We start from the raw sequence: 22,466 nt of genomic DNA on the forward strand, positions 1-22,466 counted from the left end.
CCTTCCCATTTCTGGATTATGAACGAGAACAGTGAGAAGGGGGCGAAGATCATTTACGCCCCCCCCTCAATGTTACATGAGAGGTTTTTAAAGCCTGATCTGTACTAGTGTTTGGCATTATTTGGGAGGTCGTGGGGCACAGCACTGGCTCATTCAGCACCACTGCCTGCCCCAAATAAGGCCCCAAGCTGTGACATCTTCGGGTAACTTCTTTTCTGTTGATTGTCGCTCCTGTCACCTTCAGATGCTGCACAGCTTCTCGTTCCCTCCTCCCCCTTCACGGTGCTTTTGCTGGGCCTTCCTTCCTCATCCATCCCTTGGGCACTGACACTATCTTGTTGTTTAAGCACCTCTAGCACTGCAATACCGTGGCTACAGCTTGCTTTTTTGAATATTTCTTAGTGATACCATGGCGTTTCAGCTCCCACCACCCGTCTGACCAAGGTCTTCATTACCCCGTTCAGTATCTACCCTTACATGACTTTACTGCCTAATTTTAACGGAACACACTATTTGAGAAGTATAGGAAAAACCGATCTTATTTCGTACGTTTATTTGACGTCTCTTGTCAAGCTAATAGCACGAAATATTCACTTGACTAACTTCGTTTGATGTGTTAGTTTGGTTGATATGCGAGTGGTAACGAAACGGATCGTAGCACCCCATATCAGTTTGCTGACCTTTGTTGTGTGTAAACACGCCGTTGATTTAATAGAGAATATGTGCCTTGCGTGTTTGGACGCTCCTACTCATAAACAAAGATTATGCGCATACGGTATCTTTAGTGTCTATATTTTTTCTTTCTTCACGTTCTAAAGACTTAAATGGGTTTAAAGCCGTGTTCTTGCTAGCAATTGCATCATGTCATGTGACGGTGTTTGCAACGTAATGTCCGTTTTCCATAGCTAAAAACAAGCTGAGGTCGAATGTTGGCTTCCTGAGATCGAATGTTGGCTTCCTGAGAATTATTTTTTTCGCTAATTTTTAATTTGTCAATCTTTAAAAGGCCAATGCTAATCAACCCGGAAGTTCTCCCCATCACCATTTGTTAGTGTGCAATTGCTGTAACAAGGAACGCACATGACAATTTTTCTGCCTTCGTTGAGTTGAAAACCCAACCAAATGGTAGTCATCTGGGCACTTGTAGATAACAATGCAAGCATACTTTCTGAGGAAGAAAAATGCCACCGAAGGTCTAGAGTATGGGTTGACTTTAAGATCTGCAGATTAGCCCGAGGCCAGATCTCTTAATTTGTGATATCAGAGACCATGGTCGGTGCATGTCAAGATCACCTTGTTGCAAACAATGTAGGGGCTTTCCGTTAAATTATGGTTTACAAGATGAGAATTCAACAGTTTTCGAGTTAAACCTGTGAGAATTATGGTTGCAAACATTACATATTACTACTTCTGTTGACTTTGAGCATGCCCATCTCTATTACTAGGGTGTTGCATTGTGTGATATGCTCATCCGTAGAGGTAAACCCAATTTGATTTTTGGCCTTGTATTTTTGATGGGAGTGTCACCAGTTTTCTGTGGTAGCTGATGTCACCAACTTGATTAATGATTTAATCTATCTCAGCCAGTTGTCTTTTATGTAAAATAAGTAGAGTGACACCAGTGTCTTTTGGTTTTTACCAATTTAAACCACATATTGTGCACCTTTCGAGCCACTTACCACGTGCTTAACTGGTGCTGCCACCGTCATAAAGTTCTACTTTGCCAAGCTCAATTGGCGAATCAAATGTTATTACTTTGGCCAATCTGTCTCTTTTTATTGAGACCTATTGATTTGATAGCTGGAGGCTTTTTTCGATTATCATGTTTTTTTGTTTTATTTCGAATAACTGCGTACTATGACCCCCTACTTCTAAGGGCTGTATCAGCCCCATTTACTCCCAAAAATGGGCAAATAATCCTCAAATAAAAATGGGGCTAAACATACTCCCAACAAGAAGTAGGGAACCGACACATGTGCCCCTGCTTCCTCCGACACAGCTTTATTGATCTGTTTGGGCAAGAAGTGCACATAACACCACAGGAAGTCATAATAGCAAACCTGTATCTTTTAATGTGCATGAATAACTAGGTGCAAACATATTTATTAAAACATTTCCGTTTTCCAGTTAACCATATATTTTTACTCATTTATAAAAAATTCCCACAGGGACTTGGGCTTAAATTTTACCCCCCCCCCCCCAAATCATTTTATTCCCAGCTTAAAAAAATAGGAAGTACAATACCCCCACCTCCAGAATTTATCTGGAGTACTGCTTACTATTTTTGTTTTAATTGTATGTATTGTTTACCAAAGCTTTACATTATTTCATCAAAATACATTTCAAGGTATATTTTATTTTCCCCCAAAAGCTTAGATATTCTTCTAAGAAACTGTAGCTGAAACCATTGGGCTGGTGTTGCTATTCAAGACACGGTTACGTAGATTTTCTGGAAACTATTGTCCAATGTCTTGAACAAACCTACCTAGCAATTGGATTCTGAATAGGTCCTGTTTCTTGACATGACTAGATGTTTCAATTTTTAATGATATCTTTTTCTTTACATAGACCACATATCCTATGACTTTTTTGGATTCCCTACGGGCCTTACCGCCACCAGTGTATATAAAACATTTAATCTGAAACGTAAAGTTTTTCTAGATTTTTTATCTGGGAATTTTTTATAAACTAACATGGTATAGAATTACATTTTTCTAAAATATTACATATTCCACATAATTTATATCTGCCCACAAGATCGTTCGTTTTTCCCACTCCCGAGACAGAGCAAATGTTACTGTGCCTGCAGTATTGATTAGTACATCTAGTGAATACCCTATTGCTGCCAATGCTATCTTACTATCAGAAGAAATTGCTTAACGCGTCCAAACTACTTGCCTTTAGAATGATATTCAAGGTCTGGTAAAGAGAACTTCTTCTGGGAATTCATATTTTATGCAGAAACATCATTTTTTTGTGGGTAATATGGATTTAATAGGTTCAATACCCAACTCCACCCAAAGTAAAGCCACCAGAATACACAAAGGAAATGTGAAGTTTTCTTACCATATCAGGCCTTCCAGAATTGTTTTTCAGATTCCCTCTATTGCCCCAGACGTAGGTAATGGCTGGGATATTTTTTTCCTTGTAAAATGTAGGCGAGGTACAATAGAAAATGAGCAGTATTTGCTTTTTATTTTTTTAATTTGAGTAATCAGGACATTCTTCTATTGCGTAGCACACTAACGGTTGGTTTGCTCAAGAACGGGGATCCCAGGTAGGTTCATGTATGTGACACTGGCATTGTTTTGCAAGCTATGAATCAGCTGTAACTACATGCTTTCATTGGGCCATTGTCATAACTTCTATTTGCTAACGTTGATCATAAGATTGTTTGCACTGGCGTAGCTCATCAGGCAGTCTAATGGTCTTTGAAGGCCCACTTTAGTGCAGTCACGTATCAAGATGTCATCTGCAAATATTAAAGAACTAAAGTGTGTATGTCCATCTTTGGCGGAACGTTTTGGCACTTGTCTACTTCTAAGAGGTCTGATATGTATAGGTTAAACAATAAGTGTGCTTGTTATAGTGCAGCCGTGTACCATTGCTGACATCCTACAGAATTCACCCCAATGCTGATCAAGGTCCCAATGCAAAAATAGTCTCTTCTGTCTTAATTGCCCAGCACACCTGGCCTGTGTAACATCACTCGCAAATTTGGCCCAGCTACATTTTAACTTCTTTCCAATGTTTAGAAATATGAAATGGGAAGCATATGATCTCTCCCTGCACATGCCATAGACATCGCGGACATAATCACCAACAACAAACCTGACTTCATTGTGACCACTGAATCCTGGATCCACACCGCAGCAGGCCCTGCCCTATTCGGTAGCCATCCTGGAAAACTACACTATCTTTAGAATGGATTGATCCACAGGCGAAGGGGGTGAGGGGGTAAGCTATTATTGCCAAAAATACCTTTAACATCAGGGAGATACCAAACCGAACTTTTGGCCTTATCGCATACTGCTACATTGAGCATTCACCTAGTCTACAGACCACCTGGCCCGTTGTTCTCATTCGAGGATGATGTATCTCAACTAACGCCAAACCTAGTTCTCAAACCCTATATCCGGGTGACCTGAACCTAGGCATTAATGATTTTAAGGACAATGCTCTAGCCCTTGCCTACACCAACTCAGATCTAGGCTTTACGTACCGGATCGAGAGCTCTACACATATCAAAGGTCATATACTCGATTGTCTTGCTGACCTGAACTTTAACACCAACATAACCTCTAACTCCTGTTGTCCATGGTCAGACCATCACCTCCTTCAAGATCACCAAGAACTCGGGGACCGACAGCTACTCATTAGTGGCTCCAGCTGCCCTATCTAGATACAAATGAAATATCACAGCAAAAAATATCCTACCGCTACTTTGCCCCATTGTGGCACACCAAGACACAGGAATTAAGGACCCTTCCTTAGTGGTCGATCTATACAACCAAACTGTCCTTGCAGCCATTGACAAAATTGTTCCTTTATCCATGCGAAAAGCTAAACCAGCTGCCCAGATTAACTCATGGTACACGCCCAACCTAAAACACTTGGAAGATCCAATAGAACGGCTGATGCCAATTGGAAAAAATTACCCAATGAAGTAAACAAAACAAAATTTGCCAAGGCAGCTAAAAATTATAAACTGGCAGTCAGCCAAACGAAAAGTTCAATATACAATGAGAGAATAACCAACACCAAATCAGTAACGAAGGAACTCTTTGCTAACCTGAGAGAACTAGAGTCCCCAGTTCCACCTTTGGAGGTCTGCACTAAAGATGCAAGTTGGTGCACTGACATTTAAAAAGCACTCTGATTAAACTAGCACTCCTACACTCTAAAATCGCTATTAAAAAAATGACCATTAACCCTGCACAACCACCTTCACTGACCCATGAGACCCCCAGTCACCCCGGTAGTAAAACTCCCCTCAATTCGAATTCACACCCGTCTCTAACTCTAAAGTCCTGAAAATGATCACCAGTCTCAAACCATCAAGGCGACCCTTGCCCAGCGGCAACCATCTAAGACCACACATCTGATCTTACCTCGCTCATCACAAGTCTAATCCACGCCTCCTTTGAAAATAGTACTGTTCCTACTAATCTCAAACAGGCCTGGGTACTACCTTACTAAAAAAACTTCCCTCGACCCCTACATACTGACTTATCGACCCATCACAACAGTGCCCTTCCTACTCAAAATACTAGATCGGTTAGTGTACCTCCAGATCCAAAGCTACTTGGAAGCCAATAATCTCCTTGCCCTACGACAATCTGGTTTCCGCCCAAGTTATGTGATGGAAACAGCTTTACTTGACCACAAACTCCAAATGGCTGTGTTTAAAGACAAAGGTAAACTAGCCTTGCTCCTCCTACTTGACCTCTCCACAGAGTTTGATCTAGTCAATCATAAAACTCAGTGTAAGCATCTATCCTCAGCAGCCCACTTCTCAGCGAAAGCCATTCAATCCTTCCTTACTGATAGAACGATGAGAGTATTCTCACCTAATGCAGCAGCACAACAAAGTCTGGTTACCTGCGGCGTACAACACGGTTTTTGTGTCTCCCCGACACTTTTAATATTTTTACGAAGCCCCTATTTGACCAGTTTGATGCCCTGGCTTTCACCTACACTAACTACACAGATACCCAAATCCTCATTCCTATCTCTAGCTTCCAGGACATCGATTCAGCCTCACTCTCAGCTATCTTTTTAAAATATCCATACCTGGATGGCCCACTGCGGACTAGGCTTGAATGATAAGACTCAACTTTTCCTCCTCAGATCACAATCCCACCTTAGCAAACTGGATGACTCTTTTAAAGCCTTCAATATAGATGACAACAACATAAAGGTCTCTAAGGTAGTCAGAATTCTAGGTTTTTACCCTGATTCATCCCTTACCCTAACCAAACAAGTTAATGCTATCACCTCAGCAGAGGCATACACTTCTAAGCTTATCAATGCCTGCAGGCCCTTTCTATCTCCTGACAGTTGCATCACCCTAGCCAGAGCACTCATCTTGTCCAGACTGGACTACTGCAATGTCCCTTTGGCACCAAGAACCACAACATTAAAAAAAAAACCACAGGTGATACAAAATAATGCCCTCAGAGCAGCCCTAATCACCCAAAAACTCACATTTCCACAACGAGAAGGAATGCCCACAGGCTTCCTGTTAAAGAGCGAATCCTCTTCAAACTCTCACTCTAACACATAAATGCCTTCTTAAAGCAGCTCCGATGTACCGTGCAGAGAAAATGATTAGATCCCAGGCTAATAGGCCCACACGCTCAGCTCGCCTTCATCTGCTATCCATACCAAGATTCAAACTGCAGAAAGCCGTTGGCAGTAGTTTCCCAGTAGTAGCGGCTAGACATTGAAGCACACTTCCAGCCAGACCTAGGTCAGAAGACTTTCTCGAACTTCTGAAAACAACATGGCTCTTCTCCCAGGATCCACACAACTAAATCATGCCCACCACCTATAAGCGTAGCAACACAAATATCACTCCTACTAAAAACTATCAATCATGTTGATGTGTAACTATGAAACCTTTGCTTGTTTGGACTGTTTTCTTCTGTAAGAACAGTGCCTAGATGCCACCCGGTTAGGTGCGCTATACAAATTGCAAAATGAATAAATAAGGCCCTGCTTCTCTTTTTAAGGGCGCTTGCTTGATACTTCGTACTATTTTGAGCAATTAAAGTTTTTCAAAACTGTATGGCCCGGAGGTCATTTAAGCAGCTGCTTTATCTGCCCTTGGACTGTAGAACATGCCGGTGAGATTTTAAGTCTTTGTCTGCAGTGCATGTTTTAGTAAATAGTTACCACCTTGAGCAATATGTTCTGGTCTGCAGAGTAGTTCTAGGTGGAATGCCGAGGGCTACAAGGATGCATGTGGTAGGCACAAAGTCTGCACATTAAGCATTGTCACTATAGGCATGACCCCACATAAGAATGTTAAGGCATGAGCATTATACTCCTGTGTTTGAGAAGTTGGGAGGGAAAGGGTTTATTTAAAGAGCAAACACTTAGTTCTCTTTCTGAAGTTGCATATTTTTAGTCCATCAAACTTCTACTCAAAGCGAATATTGAAGCTGCAAGCAATGCAGCCACATTTTTGTTACTGTCCTTATATTGGGTAGCACCATTTTATTTGTGTCCAGTATTGTTTTAGGCATTGCAATAAGAAATTACCTTGCTTATCTGTAGCCTGCCTGTACCTGCAGAGCATGTAGGGTCTGTGTCAATGGCCATTAGATCCAGAATGATAGACCTATGGTAGGTAGTAACAGCAGCTTTTAAATCGACCCGCTAATTGTACACACCTTCTAAACACGCATACTACAAGCCACTTTTTCTGGAATTTGAAGTTTTTTAGTGCCTTGTGTACACTAAAGCAGTTAATACCTCTACAGTCATCACCTTTAATCCACCTTGAATCAAGTTTTGGTCATGAAGGTGAATTCATTTTTAGTGAGCTTCAGGTGCTGAACTTTGTCAGAACTGTGTGGGTCTTAAAATTCAACGCCCCTATGCCCCAAACTGTTTAACTGTGATGCTGGCCATCCATGTCCTCAATAACCACTGCTTTGTAAGGCCTCACTGACAGGTTCTGTCCTGTTTAAAGTGTTAGGGAGATAGTCCGTATGGTTGAAAGCTACAACTTCCTAGCTGTCAATGTTTATTTGGAGAATGCATCAAGTTTTGTAGTATACCCGTTGGTTTCTGGAGGTGCACGTTCTTAACTTCCGGAGCAATAGATTTGGGAGACAAAGAGCCTGTCTGCAATTGACGGTAGCAAAAATGTTAATGTTCAGTAAGATCATAATGTGGTTGATACGTATGTTGGCGGGGTCAGTACTGTTCCTGACAATGGCGTACTGGCAGTGACCAAGCATAACCTAACCTCTCGTAAGACCTGGTGATCATGTGCTATTTTGTTGTCAAATGGTTTCGATCTGTTACTGAACATGGTAGTTTAAACTAAATTATCATCTGTGAGCTAGAAAATGGCAGTGATAATAGAGGTTTAGCCCATTTTTTGGTGTCTCTGTCTTTGAAATATTGAGAGAAACATTTATCAAGCTCTAAAGGATTACGGTTCATCCGTTTTTGTTTGTCAATTATTCAACTGAAACACCAAAAATCCTGGTAGCAAACTATCTCTGGCCTTTTTTTAAAAAGGAGTAGTGAAAGCAGGCATCAACATTTGCACTAGACATTAGCTAATGAGAATTGACTCGTGGTCTGTAAGTCTGTAAGACATGCTGCGTACTGTGTGTGTGGATAATTGAGATGGTGAGTGACCTTTGAATGCCTGGTGAGTAGCTTGCAACTCGAAATGTTTACCCCAGTGAAACACTTTTCTGACAAGTAAATGACTTTATTTTGACTTGAGTAGTCTTGTGAGGAAACATTGGCATCTAGAGTGGGCACTCCTTGAACGCACACATCCAGGAAGAATCTCATTAGCAGTGGTGTTGAATATTGGCTATTAGTCCATCAGGATTTTTGGCTTTCTTGAGTACCTAGATTCTGGCGAAAGTTCTGTCTAATGTCTAGAATAGAGAAATCTGCAGTGCGCTGTTATGTACTGTCAGATTAGTCTAGGTGGTAATTGGGTGGGAGGGGTGGGTTGTGGTGGAAACCTTATTGTTTATTTTTATTTGTTTAAGGCAATTTGCCAGTTATATGGTGATTACAATGCAATGTCGTTTTAGTTTTTTTTGCGGGTGTTTTCACAACAGACTCTCCAATGTGAATGCAAATTGCATTAGAAGATGTTTTCCTTTATTTTTTTTACTTTTTTTTTAGAGATGCAAGAACGTGAATTTTATTAAGTTTCATTTACATAGCCTGTGACTGGGATGTGTGGTGTAAATCGTTTGCGCCATGACTGCGCTGTCGGTGGTCCTTCTCCTTAAGACAAGTTACAGTTGCTCTGAGACTACTCTTATTTCTGCCCTGTTCCTGAAAGGTGGTAGGTAAGCGAGATCCTCTGGATTCAGGTTCTTTTTCGATTAAGGTTATTTTTCAGTCAAGTGATGTATGTTAGGCGGTTGATGTAAAATCCTGACTGAGAGGAACGTTCTGGTAATTCTAGGTAGGGATAGTTAGAATTACATTGATGTTCTTCAGGCATAGATTTGTGTTCACTTGGTACTGGCCCAATGGATCTTTTTTGGGATGTGAGCTGAAGGGATGCACACCTTTTTGTGAGCGGTCCCAGTGCTTTATGTGGTTTTGATTTTCTTCAGAAGTGTTTGGTGTTGCTCAGCTGTTTACGTTGAAGGTATTTTTCCAATCCCTGGCTTTGCATTTTTAGTCAACATTTCGCAAAAGCTTTATCTTTTTCAGTGTTATTAGCTCCTTTTGGTGATCTTAGAATAGGCATAAACTTGTAGGTGAGAATTACTAGCAATAGTACGCATGTCTTAAACAATATAGCTCACCCAACTGTAGTCCTAGGAGGAGATTGAAGTTAATGTTAAGGGCTGAAAAATGAACATACTACACATGTCCTTCCATGTCTGTTGCTTGAGCAAAAAATCTAAGTTGTAAGCTACTAGCCTTTCAGGAAAAAGTTACTTTCCGCTTCAAATTCTACACATAAATACCTACACAATGTCCTACTCGCCAAGAGACAATTATCACTAGCTAGTGACAAGTGCACATTTTGCACCCTCTCTATTTATTTAGTGTCCCTGCCACCTTTTTGTTGGTGAGATGGCTATCAAATAGTCTTGTGTAACAGCAGTAAATACCCAAATATTTGGTTCCATCCTCAAGGTTAATGCTGCCAGCGGGTAATGATTTAAAGCTGCAATCTACTAGTCAGGCATAAGTCGCCCACCACTTCAATTCTCCGAGTGCACACGTCACACAATTTCTTACTCACTAAGACTCCTTCCAGTCCTCCAGAGTCATTAATGTCTAAACGGCTCCGTCATGGTCCAGGGCCCTCAGCCCAATCCCCTACTAGTTAATAAGCGCTTTATCCTGCTGCTCCTTCTACCACTGTTCTTGCTCCTATGCCATCTACTACCCCGCTGGCCCCTCAGCCACCTCCATCCTTCACTTCTCTGGCTCCCTTGCCAATGAACTCACAGCTGGCTCCCTTGCCACCTACCTCCTCCCTACTCCACCTCTGGTTCCCTTGCCATCCACTACCTCTCTGGCGCCTCTGCTGCCTCCTCCTCTCTCCTCTCTGCCCGTTCCGTTGGGTGCTCCTATCCTCTGTACCCCCTCTACGGAAGTCTTTCAAAAGTGGCAACCTGTTCCACATGGCTACTCTCGCTCTGCTGTCTGCCACTTCCTTGAACTCCTGGACCTGGATGTTCTCGCTCTTGCTGAGACATGCTTCAAGGCCAACTCTGTCACAAGTATTGACGCACTCCTCCCTGAGGGCTACAAGATCCTCTCTGAGCCCGGGCCCGATAGGCCCTGCTTTTTCCCAAGTGGATCCCTGCTTGCATCATCCCCACTCAGACCTATTCCTCCTTTTGAATGTCTGGCGTGCAGGCTCTCTATCTCTACTGGCCTCTCTCTGACCTTGGCCACCATCTACAGGCAACTTGGCCATGTCACCAACTTCCTCTCTGAATGGGCTGACCTCACTTCTTCTCTCCTTCCCTCCATCTCCCAACTTCTCCTCTTTGGAGATCTCAACATTCACCTGGACTCCCCAGACTTTTCCGCAACTTATGCAACTCTTTCCCTCTCCATTCTACCCTCGGGGCCGACTCACTCTGCCAGTCACACCAATGCTGTTATCACTTCAGACATCCCCCTCTCTAATCCGTGCACTACTCCTCTCTCCTGGACTGATCACTTTCTTCTTTCTTCCCACTTGAAGCTTCGTGTCCCTGTGGCAAAGGCCCACCCAGCACTGAAACCTCCTTCGCGATCATTCAACCTATGAAGCGAGTGTCCCACCTACTCCTGCGGCTGACTCCCACCCAGACAGTCCTTTCCAACCTCCACCTTTCCATATATAAGACTCTGATCCTGGACCCTGTCACGAGGATCCGCCTGAAGCTGGCCACAAAGTGTAACTCTTGGTATGACTCCGATCTGGCCGGTCTGAAACCAAATTGCAGAGTAGCTGAATGGAAGTGGGGAGCTTCCGGTATACCCTCTCACAAACTGGCCTGCCACCTGCTCCAAAGGCAATACAGACTCACCGCCTTCTCCAAGCCTGTATCTCTGCGACCTCGAACATTCTTTCCCAGGCCATGAGCACGGGTCTGGCTTTTCATTTCACCACTAAAACCCAGGACATCCTGACCACACTCTCCTCATAGCACTTGGCCTTCCTTGGGCACCCCTTCTCTCCTCACCTTCTCCTGTAACACCTGATGATGATTCTGGACCAGTCCAGTCTATGAAAGTCGCATCCAAACAGGTGACCCTCTGCTCCTCCAGAACCATTAACAACAACATTGGTTCTCTTGCTCCAGCCATGACTGATTTTCTGTAATCCCTCCTTCGCCACTGGATCTCTTCTCAAGCACTCCCTTGTGCATGCCCTACTAAAAAAGCCTTCTGCCGACCCCTCCATTCTGGCAAACTGTCGCCTGAACTCTCTCGTTTCCTGGGCAAACTCCTGGAGAAGTTGGCTATCTCCCAGCTAACCCTCCACACTGAATCTGTTGGTTGTCTACATGACCATCCATCTGGCTTCAGATTAGCCAGAGGCACGGAAACTGCACCCATGAAGATCTGCGCTCTAATCTTGACTCTAGCTTTCCCTCTGTCCTCATTCTCCTCGACCTTTCCTCTGCTTTTGACATGGTCAACCACAGCACCCTGATTACTTGTCTCCGCGAGACCCTGCGAATCATGGATCAGCATCTGGCATGGCTGATCTTTCCTCCTGGACCAACCTTCCAAGGTTCACCTTGGGTACTTTATCTCCACCACCTCTCCACTTGGTGTTCCCCAGGGCTCTATCCTCTCCCCCTGGCTCTTCAGTGTCTACTTGGACCTCCTGATCACATCCGTTTCCTCTAACTTTGTTATGCAGATGACACGCAGCTCTCTTTCAGGCTACCCTCGGCGGCGGCCTCCTCGCGCATCCCTGACTGTCATCTGCTATTTGGGCATGGTGTGCCTTTAACAATCTCTGCCTCAATGCCAGTTAGACTGAGTTCCTTCTCATTGGGGCCCCTGCTTCCGCTTTTCCTCTCTCTCTGGCAGCCCTCTTTGGGCCCTCTGCCCTCACCTGTGAAGCAAAAAACCATTGGGTCATCTTCGACTCCACTCTCTCTCCTCACATCAGACCTTGCCAAGAAGGCCCATTTCCAGCTGCACCTCCTCAGAGGTATCCTCCCTTTTCTCGCCTTCCCCCAGAAGCCCATTCTAACCCTGGTTCTCTCTAGGCTGGTCAACTCGAACAGCCTCTTTCTCAACCGGCCTAACTCTACTCTTCAACTCATCTAGAACACGACCGGGACACTCGTCTTTGCCTTCAAGCCAGGGACTGTATCGCTCCGGCCCTGAAATCCCTCCACTGGCTCCCGGTGGCTGCAAGGATCAAGTTTAATACACTCTGCATCGTCCACAAGGCTTTCAGGGGCTGTGGCCGTCGCTACCTTCAACTCTCACTTCCTAAGTACCTTCCTCCTGGAGCCCTCCGCTCGTCTAATTCTAATTCTCTGAGGGTGAGTCGCTTCTCCAAGCAGAGAATGGGGGGTAGATCGCTCTGCTTTAGGTGCTCCCTCTGGAATGGACCCACTCCACCTGGAGCTAGACTTCTTTTCTCTTCTTTCTCGCTCCCTCTCCCCTGCTTGTTGTCCTCTGCCAGACCCCCTGCACTTGCCGCCCGGCCCACCTTGCACTACCGGACTGGCATTGCCCCTCTAGTCCCAGCCTTCCTTGCACTTAACTGGTTACGCCTTGAAACACTGATTATTTATTATGCGCCTATACACAAATTGATCAATATCACTCGCCAACGGCTAGTGGAGAGTGCACATTTTGAGCCCTGCTACCAAGATGGATTTAGTTTCCAAAACCAAACCACATACCATGCAGCTATTTCTTTAAGATGACTACACTTGTGGCTAGCTCTGGGGGAACAGGCCCCGTTTGGCTTGCATACACATTGAAAGGAAAGCAATTTGTCCTTGGACTCTAGCAAACTTTTATTTCTTCTGATCAAAATCTCCAGTTTTGTGGAACTTTGATTTAAAAGGAATTCAAGTTTGCAGTGGCTGACGGGAGCCTTTTGTACTGCGTGACCAAGCCTTGTGAGGGAACATAGCACTAAAATTATTATATTGGTTGTCACAGGCTTGCACCAGCCTGCTCAAAGATGCTTCGACAAATGGAAATATGGAATCCTTTGAAAACTCGAGTAAGTGAATTCTCAAGAGCAGGGGGAAACTCTTCATGTTGCAAACTACTAGCCAGACTTAAAAAGCCACTTTCCATATGCACGCAGCACACCATTTCTTACGTTCCAGGGGTCCATTGCACTCGCAACGAGTGATACAGCTTGAGGCCTGGTCAAGATATGCAAAACTATGAACTTCATGTGGTTACAGAAGATTCCCTACTTGATGTGTAAGCGTACTTTTTAAAATGTAAACTACATCTCCAGCACCTGCTCCGCTGTTGTTCATAATATTGCCATAAAATGTAATTGATCTGTATCTTGATGACCTTCACTTATGAGGGACGATGAGAATTGAGTTGGGCTATGCAGGGACTTTCACGTTCAAGGATGTGTGTGAATATCGCATCCTGTAAAACTTTTCTGTAAAATACTAGACTCCATACATATTGGTCATGCCGTGTTTCTTTGTGACTTGCTAACTACTGTCGAGGATGAAGTCTATCTGCTCCTGGATTGTCCTAGTCAAAATACTTACGCTCGCGGTGGATATCATATATCGTTACTTCATATACCTGCAGAAAGAGCTTTGGTAATGCTGGGCACGCCTCGTGGTAAAAAAAAAAAAATCCCCTTTGGTTGGTGGCGGACCGGGATGGCTGCTTAGCAGGAAAGCTCCTGCTCTTACGTCTGTGGTTTCAGCAGGATGTTGGCTTTTGTGGGAATAAAATGCTGGGTGCTTTATCTGATCCCAAGGAGTGACCCTCTGTAGTAAGGAGGCTTGTTCGATCCTAGAAGATGGCTAGGACAAAGGCTTAGAACGTACCACCGTTGGTGGTGCCTGACTCCTAGCAGACCTCGCCCTGCGGCGTGTGTGCAAAGGAACAGGCTATGCTAAGCTGGAGCTTGCATCAGGTCTCCATTCTGATTGCTGCTGTATGGTGCTGTGGCGGACCGAGCAACTTGACCACCTGCAGTGTGGCAAAAGAGGGTTGGGGGGGGGTGCAAGCAGGAGTAGGTTGAGAGGGTATGAGTGGGAAGTAGAGAGGCTTTCAGATAGCATTGTGACAAGTTTGAACTTAACCACACAATATCAGCAACACACAAACCGATTTTGCTAGTTACCTTGACAGGGACCCATCTAATGACTTTTTTAAAATGACTTTCAAAGCTGGTGCAGGCCCCTACCTTAATTTCCCACGGCACAGCTGGGGACAAGGGCAGGTAACACAGCAGCAATGAGATGCCCAGTCCCTTTTACGCTTCTAAACTCATCCAGAACAATAAAACAGGGACTTCCATGACCCAGATCTGGTGGGGCGGGAGCTACTAGGGCGAAGGGGCCCTCAAGCTGTATTCCAATTTACAGGTACTTTTATAAGAAAGATCAGGTATGTTTGGCCTCACTTGGAGAAGACCACAGGAGGAAAAAAAGGAGGAATTACACAATACATTAATCGCTATTAAGGTAGCCATCGTGGAGCTCGAGCAGAATCTGATTATCACAATGCTATATGAGTTGAGACTTAACAAGTCCTCTTTTTTTCAGGACCTCCAGGTGGTGCTCAAACCACCAAAGCTCGTCTCGAGGATTGGATTTATTGTTTTACAGTTTACAAGAAACTTTTACATTTGGAGGTAAAAACGAATAAATGAAAATTAAATAATGCATCCAAATGTACACACACTTTCATCGACTTGATCACAATTTGAAATGCAGTTAGCTAGGCGTCCTTGATATGAATTCAGTCATTCAGCATATAATTAATCCCATCCCTCCAGGCTGACCCCGCTCCCCCCTCGCCCATTCTAATCTTCAAACTTTGGAGAATTCTTTCAATGAGTGTTGTCCAAGTTACTATTAAGGCTAGATTAGAGGTAAGCATTAACCTTACCCATAGGTTTTTGGTCAAGACGAGGGCCGTTTAATGTAAGAAGCCTCCCAAGTGACTAATTCCCTGGGTCAAAAAAGAGCACTCTAATACCAGATGGGGGCAATGATTCGAGTGATACTATGCTGCACATCCAGCACCCACGCATATCTCTCTGTATCCCCAGTTTCTGCTGAAAGAACGGTATTAGAAGTATTTGCAAACAGACAAAAGTTCTCATTTTACTAACAAAACACACAGACTGTCCCTACTAAGACTACCACCCTGGCCCTATTGAGTCTCTCTCTCCCTAGATACGCGGTGGTGTGCCACCTAGCTAAAAGGGATAGCGAGAATACTCTCCCTGATCTACGGGTATACACATATATACCTAAAAAAAAAAAAAAAAAAAGTTTAAAAGGCCAGATACAAGTATATAAACAGGTAATGAGACGGTGTACATTAGATCTTGTCTCCTCCATGGGAAATGGGGGTGTGGGGGGGTAAATCTGCTGCTGCCTGGAATTTCTGTTTTAATCACCAATTCGGCAGTTGCCCCTGTCACATCGGATCTTGTTCTGCGCTATTAAAACAACAAAAAAACTTAAAGTGGGAGTAAGATACTAGTGTCAGAAAGCCTGTCTAGTATAAAAGGTAGTTTGTGACGCGTTAAAATTTCATGAGTTGGACATCATTGTGCTCATGAGAAGGCTCATGGTCATATTGGCCAACCGGTTTCGCTAACCAAAGTTGTTTTGGTCCCCTTCAGGATCTAGATTGCTTTTTGTGGGCTTCACTCCTTCTTTAGACCATCAGCGGCACCTCTGTTTCCTAGAGGTAAACATAGGAATGAAATTTCCCCTGTGATGCACTCTTACACAATGCTAACTCAGTGCTATACATGTATGGAGTTTCGGACCCTTAACTATTGGGGGTGTTAATTGGGAAAGTACTAACTTCGGCCCCATGGCTTCAAAAGTAGGTAAGGAGTTGAGTCGAAATTTAAGGTACAAATTCCTGTTTTTTGGAGGGGAACTTCTGCAAGGAGGATCTCAACTTCCGGCTGTTTGCGGAAACATGAGATCATGCTGGCAAAGTTCACTCATCTCTTATGAAACCTAAAAAAGAAAGAAGAGTGGGCCAATCTACCCGTTGGCAGAACTTTCTTATAGAGCAAAGGGATTTTCCAGCGGCCACCATAATTGCAAGGAAAAGCATCCTTTTATGTATTGGGCCCACCAAGATGTGAGGCCCAGTTCCAACCTAATGGCACTTATGGGTGTTTGACTTTTGGAGGGCTAAACCGGCCTTCCAACCCTTCCCTTCCAGTCTGTCAAAAAAGGTTCTGTTTTAAGACATCAATTCACAACCGTACAATGCGGTGGCAATGATTTTTAGTTTATATAATGCAATCAGCGGGAGCAAGGAGAAAGCACAAAGTTTACTCTGGCGGGCCTTCATAAGAGTGATACCAGGCCCAAGTTTAGTTCTGTTTCTTTGCAGCTGGAATTGTTTTTTGAATGAGATCACATACCGTAGATTGTGTGGAACCTGGACAATTTTGGACTGATTTTAGGATCCAGGAATAAGATTTGGGCTTATGCTTTGAGTATGCCATTACAAAAGACTTCTAGGGTTAATTTTTAGATAATTCCTCTCCATTTAACCATATACTCTGTCAAAAATTCTTTGTAGGCCAGCAGGAGTATAATCTATTAATAAGCGATAATTCGCGTAATCGATGCCATTTGCCCTTCGCTCACCCCATTTGGGATTATTTGGATTTAACAAAAAGGGTGCTAGGCTGCATCAAGGACTCCAAGAATCACCATAGTAGAGACGACCTTCACTGGAAAGGTCAAGACGAGGGTATTTCAGGGGAAGGATCCTGAAGGCTGGATGCAGCAGCTGTTTTCTCAGGGTGGCCACAATTGTCTAACTGGATTCATAGCGGGTCTGCCAAAATCTAATGGCAGATCTAGCCCCAGAAGATCGTGATGATATTTACTCGTACATGACAAAGTAACAGCTAATTATAAAGCTTGGCAGTGCATTGAAATTTACACGGAAGACCCTTCAGAAAGGACTAAGCCCAAGCAATACTCCAGAAAAGGCAGCCATTGGAAGTCGCTGAAAAGGTGAGGTTGTCAAATGTGGTGTACTGGTGGTCCTTGCCCTTTCACCTGGTTGTCTCCTGTTGCAACGCCCAACAGTCCTAAGACTGGAAAACGGTTGCAATTCTGGGCTAAGTACAAGATAAGAGGTTCGATGATACCAGGCACTTCTACTGGAAAAATAAATGCTTGGGGGTGCAGCAGTACAAAAACACTCTAGGTAATTTGAACACCTGTGAGTTTACAGCTGAACTGGCAGCGGAAGTTGTAGTGCTGGGGTGTTGATCCTGGTTCTTAATGCCGTCTGTGATGTGCCCTCATATGGGGATGGTACAATCTGAATGTTCAAATGAAACCACTTGAATTGGTCTAGAAGTGTTTATCTTTACTCACCCATGTTCTGCATATAATGGACCTCACGGGGAGAGTCTTTCTACAGGTGTTTTTTATTCTAGGGAAACTGAGCACATTTGGAGGAGCTGATCGCTGGATTTAGGGGATTATGATTTGACACGGGGAAGCAGTGTCAACATTTTCCAAAGAAAGCATCTGCCCATGAGGGGAATGGAGTGGGGGTACTAACACTCCCACACAATCTTATTCATAGATTGGAACAAATGTAATCTATTCATGTATGTACCAGGTTTGTCTATGCAAAGTCAAACCCCTCATCCCACTCGTGGACCATAGTGCAGGTCCTTGTGGTCTCGATGGGTATGCCCTCCTGATGGGGCTCAGCTGCTCACCTGGCTCCCCTAAAAGTACTTCACCCCGTCTTATTATGGGTTTGCTGAAGTTTGACCAAATCGCCCCACCCTACCAACCTACATTAGCTTCCTCTCCCAGCCAGGATACTGTTCAAGACTACATGTATCTGCTACAAATAGCACACCAGCATGCCTGGTGGCTAAGTTCCACATATCTGGTGGCACACACTTCTCATGCAGCAAATCGTGCAACCGGCTTGAATCCCAGCTAGTGTTAGGCTCACTTGATATCACTGGGGGCGCCTGGAAGGCTCTGAGATCTGGGACCCTGGATGCTTAGTTGCCCAGTGCTGAAAAATCAATCTTAGTTCTTTGTAGGGTGAGCTATCCGTCCTGTGTTTCTTGTGCAGGGGCGCTTGACGTTTGTTGGCGAGCTGCCCGAGTTGCTTCACTGGTGCAGTACGCCTTCCTTGGGCCCAGGCCTGCTGTGACCCCGAATCTGCTGATAGGCAGGTAAGTTTGTTAATTGTAAGTCTTCTGTTTATGGTGGGAATTCGTTAGACTTTATCTCCTTCTTTTCGTGGGCGATGGTCTTGATCCTGGCGTGCCAGATGGAGAGGCACGTTTCTAGGTAAGAGCGCGAAGCGCAGCGCCTTTGTCTTTTGAAGCTTACCTGTGTTCTTCCTCTTCTCCTCCTCACAGGCCGCTGTGGTGCTGCGAGTGGATGAGAGTGCGATGAAAAACAGGCCCCCGGAATCCGTCAAGGTAGTACAGCGTTGTGCGGTTGTTTAATATTGAAAGTGAACCTGAATATGTCTCTCTTCCTTTGCAGATATTGCAGTGGTGCTCCGGATGGAAGCGTGGCGTAGCGCGATGGAATTCAGGTAAGACTCGATGTTTTGGAAGCACGTGTTCTAATATTGTTTTTCCCTTTCTCGTTATTGCAGGTCGCAATGTTCGAACAGCAGCTGTGGTAGCGGTTCCCCGGAGGTCCTTAAGCTAGTACTCGCAGGTGAGTGATGTTTCTTCTCTCGGTTTCTACAGAGTGCAGCCCAGTTGAGATGCTGAGTGCTGGGTGGTGTTTTCTCAGGTAAGACAGAATGATCTTGTTCTTGCAGGATTACAGGAAGATGCTGTAGACCCGGAGCTGGACACAGTGAGCATCATGCTGCTGGTTGCAGAATAGCACAAAGCATGCTTTGCAGTCAGGGTGTGGTTTATATAGCCCAGGCAAAGTAGTTCCAGCCCTGCAACACCCAAAACCCTAGACCGCATGGCTTGGTTCTTAGAACTAGACTGTGTGGGTGCTTCCATGTTGGATTTAAACGCCCATGTACATAAATGGGACCTAGTTTGAACAGCCCTTCCTTCCTACCTACATATGAGGCTGGTGCCAAAGGCGCCAGGACTGGCTCCAGGAGCCCTTTTGCAGTGGTTTTAAGGCTCACAGGGGTCTGATGGGAGCCTGCTTGTGGCACAACTTGTTCCCCCTCACAGTGGTCATGACAGTCAGAAAAGAGAACCCACAAATAACCCTTATCCAGTTTCGCACACACCCTGGAACTCAATCCCGGTATTGGCTTGGGAATGTACCAATGATTTGCCAGTTTCGCAAATCTCTCAAACATTTGACCACAGACTAACCCTGATGGCTGCACCGCCCACAACTCACAGCACACTGAGGTACTTAAGATACAAGCTCAAACATTGACTAACCAGACGCTGCTATGCTTGCAAAGTCTGCATTAAAAAAAAAAATACATACTGTTTTTGTTGAGCCTTTTTGGGGTTCTATGTTGGTAGGGGTGACCTGGCAGATGCCTCACTCAATGGCAATATGGTGGAACCTATTTATCCGGTGTAGCCATTGAGTTGCCTCACTCGGTGTAAGAGGCCTGAATGTTCTGCATGAAATGTTTCTACTTTTGGGGCTGGTGTAGGATAATAAGAGGCGTGCTGTGGTGACTTTCCATGAAATCCTTTAGCGAAGTAAAGACGCAACTCCTATTCACTAGATTTTTTTTCCAACACAGGTTTGCACCGGCCAAAGGGAAAAAAGATGAGTTCAGATATTGGGAACATTCTCATTCATATTTTGGGTAAGATCCAAGATGAGGTGGGCACATGCTCCCCCACATGATTAAAAAAAATTGGAAGAAAAACAAGATTTCACCTCTAGATAAAGTACATTTGGTGAAATCGCATATATCCGTGTGCAAAGCCTTCTGGTAGATGGGTTAAAGGAGGGAGGGAGGTCAACAAGGCTAAATATTTCTTACTACTCTTACAACAGGGATCCATATTCACTACTGTTATAATTTGCTGTTTTCCTGAGCGGGCGAGCAGGGAGAAATCGCACTGTGACGTGCTGTTTTTTTTTTTGTGTTGTAAAATAGAATGCCCAATGAAGGAACCCAGGAAGCGGATGTTGGAACTAATCCCCAAAGCATCTCTCAGATGAGGTATGCTTTTCTAAGAGTGAGAAGTATAGGAGTCTTTTTGAATTTTTGTATTTTTTTATTGCAACAACCGAGGTGCATTGCTCATGTTAGGATGCAATGAAGGGGACTATGGTGCACTTTCTAGTGGACAAAGCATCATTCCTTTAAAAGCTTAGCATGAAAGAAGAGGAAATCCTTAAGCAGATGTTCAAAGATCTAGAAGGCAAACATGGGTGTACATGCCCCTGTAAGGTTTTTAGGCAGCTTCAACTAGCAAGGAACATGCTTTCTACCATATAAATGGACAATGCAAAATATTGAATATGTAAGAAACAACATACATCGAACAAAACCTGGCTTTCCAACTTGGGGCCCGAACCAAAGCAGTAGGATAGTGATACTCGATCAAAGAAGACAACCATGGCTTTTTAACCAGCTGGCAAGTGGCACTTAACAGTCATTAGGTTGTGGATTTGGTTGATGTGGCACACAACAGGGACACCCCCCACCCCCCCCCAAGCCTGGCCTCAGTTAATGCTGAGAAAGTATTAAACCAGGTTGAGTTGGTATTTCTTAGTGCCTTCCCCTCACTTCTCAAGCACTCGCTTGTGCGCCATGCCTTGAAAAAACCTTCAGCTGATCCTTCCTGTTCGGCAAACTACTGCCCTATCTCCACTCCCTTCTTGGGCAACCTCTTGGAGAAACCTGTCATCTTCCAACTTGTCTACGGCACTGAATCTGTCGGTTGCCTCCACGACCACCAGTCTGGCTTTAGAGTTGCCAGAGGCACGGAAACTGCTCTCCGGAACACCCGTGAAGACTTGCTCACAAATCCTGATTCCAGCTCCTTCTGTTCTCATCCTTGACGTTTCCTCTGCCCTATTGATACGGTCACCCATGCCACCCTGATCAAGCGGATCTGACGCCCTTTGCATCACAGACCTGGCTCTGGATTGGTTGACTTCCTTTCTCCCCGACAGACCCTCCCAGGTTCAACTGTGCCCTTTATTTTCCACCATCTCACTCTCCACCTGGGGTAGCCCTCAAGGCTCTATCCTTTTGCCCTTGCTTGTTAATATCTACCTAGCCCCCTAGCCCATCTGATTTCCTCCTTCTCTCCTAATTGTAAGTATTATGCTGATGATGCACAACTTTCCTTCAAGCCACCCTCCTTGTCTTCCTCCTTCCTCTCTCATTCCTGACTGCTTGTCTGCTATTTAGGCATGGTGCACTCATGATTTCTGCCTTCATGCCAGTAAAAAGATCTTCATTGGGTCCTCTGCCCTCCCCCTTGTATGAAGCAACAAACCATGGTGTGATCTTCGACTCCTCTCCTCAAATGGACCTGGCCAAGAAAGCCCACTCACAGCTTCACTTCCTCCAAGTTATTCTCTTCTTCCTCACTTTCCCCCAGAAACTCAATGTCTTCAGGACTCTGGTTCTCTCAAGGCTTGACTAATGCAACATCTTCCTCAATCTGCCTAACGCTTCCCTTAGCCCCCTTCAAATAATCAAGAATAGGGCAGCAATACTAATCCTTGCGCTCAAACCCAGGGAACTCATCTCTCCAGCCCTAATTCTCTCCACTGGCTCCCTGAGCCTCAAGACACTCTGCATCATCCACATGGCTTTCTGGTGCCTGGTACCATGCTATATCAAACACTCTCTCTCTAAATACCTCCCCACTAGAGCCCTTCGCTCATTCAGCTCCAACTCTCTGCAAATTAGATGTTTTTCCAAGCAGAAAGTGGGAGGTAGATCTCTCTCTCCTCCGCAGGTGCCTCCCTCTGGAATGTCCTCCCTGCCCCTCTGAGACTTGAACCAGATCTCCTTAAGCTCCTCAAGATGGAGATATGCGATACAACGATATGCCTCTCCTCTCTGAATTGGGGTCCATCTGGCAATCCAGTGCATCAACTATAAGG

The 22,466-nt window shown here is 44.6% G+C and overlaps 1 protein-coding gene across 4 annotated transcripts in view; it reads left to right on the forward strand.

The window, feature by feature from the left end:
• The window catches only part of KANSL1 (KAT8 regulatory NSL complex subunit 1), a 1,100,309-nt gene that overhangs the window by 437,296 nt on the left and 640,547 nt on the right, over positions 1–22,466 (forward strand). The window lies entirely within an intron of this gene.

The sequence above is a fragment of the Ambystoma mexicanum genome, chromosome 13 (genome assembly GCF_040938575.1).
Source record: "Ambystoma mexicanum isolate Mex_15411 chromosome 13, UKY_AmexF1_1, whole genome shotgun sequence".
In the NCBI taxonomy this organism is placed as follows: domain Eukaryota; kingdom Metazoa; phylum Chordata; class Amphibia; order Caudata; family Ambystomatidae; genus Ambystoma; species Ambystoma mexicanum.